The sequence below is a fragment of the Phyllopteryx taeniolatus genome, chromosome 5 (assembly GCF_024500385.1).
Source record: "Phyllopteryx taeniolatus isolate TA_2022b chromosome 5, UOR_Ptae_1.2, whole genome shotgun sequence".
In the NCBI taxonomy this organism is placed as follows: Eukaryota; Metazoa; Chordata; class Actinopteri; order Syngnathiformes; family Syngnathidae; genus Phyllopteryx; species Phyllopteryx taeniolatus.
In genome coordinates, this window is record NC_084506.1 from 8,764,667 (window position 1) to 8,769,472 (window position 4,806).

The following is a 4,806-nucleotide window of genomic DNA, read 5'->3' on the forward strand; positions in this document are numbered from 1 at the left end:
TAACTCCGACTTCCGTCTGGCATGGGGTGAATGAAGACTTCGAGACACTTGGCGTTTGGGCTAATTCGATTTATTGAACAAGCCTTAGTGTCATAGCAGCTGCTACATTGCCGGAACGACGAAAAAGCCCCCGAAAACCCCGGGATCTCAGTTTATCAAGGTTCTAATTCTCTGGGCGTGGAATTAGCCCCCTCCCTGGTTGCATCCGGAAGGATGCTGCTCCTCATGACCCTATTTGGACTTGCACTCCCCTGCGGGTGTCTCTTTACTCTGTCAATTTCCCCCCTCCTTGGGGCCCTTGGTTGCGATAATGAAAACCAGTCCTCTCTGATGACCTGACCCCGGTTGTAAATACCAGGTCAGGTTTCGGTCAAGGACTAGCCGGAAATCCCACTCTCCATATAACTGATTTAAGGATGTCCTGGGATTTAGACGTACAAAGAAAAGATAGTTTGAGTGAATACTGGTCTTCCACCCTTTGACCCTCCCAAAGGAAGTCTGATTGTGTTACTATTAAAAGATACTACATGAGAGAGGTAAAGAAGAACCCAAAGATCAGGAGATGGGAGAAAGTTCTAGAAAGTCAACCGTCACTGCAGCCCTCCACCAGTCGGGACTTTATGGCAAAGTGGCCCGACAGAAGCATCTCCTCATTCTGTTAAATAAATTGTAGAAGTTATCATTTATTTGCTTAGCTTGCATTAGTATTATGGACGATTTTGATGGTTGCTTGTTGACCGTGGTGGAAAGGAAGATGTGTCGCCTTCTGGAAGATGACTCAGCGGGAATCGTCAGAGAAGGGCGCCTTGACCAAGGACACGTGGCCGGTGTTGGTCTCATGTCTTCACCTTGAAACCCTCCCCTTAGTGTGTTATGTCTTGTAACTGAGATAACCTCCCTATTTCAAATAAATACAGGAGCCACGGGGGAGATTGTTTAGAGCGTGATAGGAGAATGAAATTGAACAATCTCCCATACGTCCTCCTCATGAGCAAAAGAAACAAGCGTCTTCATTCCTTTTGTGTCTATTTTTTATAGGTGTTGGGTGAGATAGATCCAACAGATTCCAAGATGGTGAGAAATAAGATCCTCTGGTCTGATGAGACCAAGATAGAAATTGTTGGCCTTAATTCTAAGTGCCATGTGTGGAGAAAACCAGGCATTGCTCATCACCTGTCCAATACAGTCCCAACAGTGAAACATGGAGGTGGGATCATCATACTGTGGGGGTGTTTTTGAGCTGCAGGGACAGGACGACTGGTCGCAACCGAAGAAAAGATGAATGCGCCAAAGTACAGGGATATCCTGGACCAAAACCTTCTCCAGAGTGCTCAGGACCTCAGACTGGGTCGAAGGTTCACCTTCCAACAAGACAATGACCCTAAGCACACAGCTAAAATAATGAAGGAGTGGCTTCAGAACAACTCCGTGACTGTTCTTGAATGGCCCAGCCAGAGCCCTGACTTAAACCCAATTGAGAATCTCTGGAAAGACCTGCAAATGGCTGCCCACCAATGTTCACCATCCCACCTGACAGAACTGGAGAGGATATGCAAGGAGGAATGGAAAAGGATGCCCAAATCCAGGTGTGAAAAACTTGCTGCAGCATTCCCAAAACGACTCATGGCTGGATTAGCTCAAAAGGGGGCTTCTACTAAATACTGAGCAAAGGGTCGGAATACTTATGGCTGTGTGAGATTTCTGTATTCATTCCACCATTTCGGATTTCACACGGTGGAAAGCAACGCACTGTGTTTGAAACAATCTTGCCTTTGTTCAACTCGGTATTTGCGCTCCCCAGCTTCCACGGAGATCCCGTGCAAGGCCAGGTTTCAAGTCCAAGGAATACTACCTCTCAAAGTTAAGTTTCTCTAAAAGCAACATGCCTTGTCACGTGTCCATTGTCTCTAAAAGTACCACAGGCTTCAATTCCAGAGGGGCTTTCTTTGCTCCCAAAAGGACCAAAAAGAGGTTTAAAGTTATGAAATACCTGATGAGAATTTCTAAGACGTTCAAATATTGTAGAAGGAGAAGCGCTTCCGAAGACTGAATCACCGGTGTACACGTCACCTTTAGAACAAAACAAAAAGTAAAAATAGTCAAGGATTTGGAACTTCTAGAGAAAAATGTCAACTGTCTGGGAATGTGCTTGACAAGGGACAGAGGTTTTCTGAGAAAAACTCCATGTAAGGCAAGTTACTGATAACTCTGTATCGTCTGTGGTCTAATCTGTGCGAGTTGGCCTCGGGGAGGATGTCAGCTTGTGATCGCGCGCTGGGTTCCACAGTGGCCTCCACAAATCAATCCCCCTATGATGAAGATCTGGAAGAAGACCAACGACACGACCGCCTCCTGCGACCCACAGCGCTTCCGCGGCCCCCTCCTCCTCTCCTCACACAGCCTGCTCCAACACCTCACAAGAGCAGCAGTCTCCCTCCCACACCACGTGGCCTTGCAGAATGCACTCGACGACAGCAAAGCATCGCTGAACTGGATTTGAGGATTGTGTGCAATGAATTGGTAAATGGTAAACGGACTGCACCGCTTACTTAGGTCATTTGATTTACAGTCTCCACCAGACGTTCATTTACACAGTTATAAAGTAAAGGAACCTGTGTTTTTCAAAATCACCTATTAACTCTCGAGGTTCCAAACGTGTTCGTTTTCGTGAAAGAACTACGATTATAACGACGTGTTAAACGCCAACCAATTTATTCCTGACAGAGGAGTCTAGACATACTTCAGAGCTCTCGGTCAGCAGCAGAGATGGTGTAGACCGAACAAAACTATCTGTTCCTGGACCCAGTCTTACACAATTTTTCAAAAAAGGAAGTGTGGAGTTGTCTTCGTCTGGTTGGTCCAGGGTCCATGGACGTCATCGTTGCTATGCAGAAGGATGGCCGTAGGTGCCAGACGCTGTCTCACCACTTCGCACTTCCGCATTTGGTTTGCAGCAACAATTTGTAGCAACGGTTATCTCCGACAGATGTTTCCTGTGACCTCCACATGCACCCTACCGGCAACTTCCAAGCGGCACACGCCCACACCCTATCTTCACTTCACTGCAACAAAGCACCACTGTTCAAGCACAAACCAAGCCACTCGCGCGACCGCATCACCTCCCAGCCATTCACAACCAAGCGGAAAAACAACATTCCATCAATAGTTGATTTATGCACTTACGAAGTTAACAAAAGTATAAATATTAGACCCTTTGAATTAGAAAGATGATCAATGAACAATCCAACAGACATTTACCAATTTATATTGACAGGTGCTGGGTTTTAGATGAAAGAATTGGTGTCAAGAAAAAAAAAAAAATCTTGTTTTATGATGGGGCAATGGTTACCTCCACATTCCATTGGGATTCTTCAGGATTAAAGTCCAGGGTTAAGATCCCGACAAGTTCGAAAACGGTCCAAATTGTAAATAACAGAGGCGCTCCTAGGAATGGGGGAGAACGGGCAGTGGAGAGCGCAAAAGCAAAAGGCGAAAGATAAAGATAGCACCAATCATTAACAACATTCATGACGGGAATATTGAACTACTCGATATGTGGAATAATGACTTGTAATTGTCTGAGGAGCTATTCCCCACGGAGATGTTTGGTCTGGGACCTAAGGTATAGCAGTTTGGAACTGCTTGAACAAATCTACGGCAGGCCAGGAATGATGAGGGAAGGGCGAGCGAGGAATTACCTGAAATGTAGGATGGTTATTTGTCATTTGTAAAGGTTTCGAGAAACTGTCCCACTAGTAGACATTTTGGTCTGGGGGGGGGGGAGGAAAATGCATGAATTGATGAATGAAATTTTTAAATAAATCAATGTGTATCATTTGTGTATATGTATTAACCTATGAAAGCATCAGAAGCTGACACTACCAGTCCTTCATGGTTCCGTTGACCTCAATAATAACGAATGACGAGTTGTGTTTCTGACGAGACGGACTCCCCAGACGTACAGAGAAATCCTGCCGCTGCAATTGTTTTCCCCCATTTCCGCTATTTGTTATGGGGAGAAAATGTTCATAAATGTAAACACCTTGAAGGATAACCAGCTTCCCAAATTCATTTTGCTTGGCTTTAGGCTCACTATTTTTAATCCCACCACACTTCCGTTGGACAGCCGGGTTCACGACCCTTGTCCTGCATGCTTCTTCTCCTGTTGACCTGAAGCCTATCGAGATGCTGTGGCATGCACTTAAAAAGGCGGTTCATGCTTTTACAACCCTCCAATGTGGCCGCATTACAATAATTCTGCAAAGATGAGTGAGCCGAAGTTATTGCAAACGCTTGATTGCAATTGTTGCTGCTAAGTGTGCCCCAACCACTTATTAGGAGGGTTAGGGAGCAATCACTTTCTCCACACAAGGCCAGGTCGGTTTGGATTGTTTTCCTCCCTTAATAATAAAAACCTTCATTTCAAAACTGTATTTTGTGTTTGGTTTGTCTTTGACTAATATTTAAATTTGTTTGATGATGGGAAACTAAGTGTGACAAACATGCAAAAAAAAGTTAATCAGGAAGGGGACAAACACTTTTCCACATCACTGCATCTGCATTTATAAATAAGAGAGGAATAATGTCAAAGAGGCAGATTCTTATTATCTGGAGAAGTGGTAGGATTCAATAAATTGTACTTCTTCCCACCGCAAATTACTGTGCAGTTTTCTACAATTGTCTTAATTGTCCATTTGTACTATTAGTCTGTTTTGCTTGTCCATTTGTTGTTGTTGTTTTTTAATCATTTGCATGTTCGGAATAAACATTTTCCCCCCCCAAAAAATCACTACTTCTTAAGCAAAA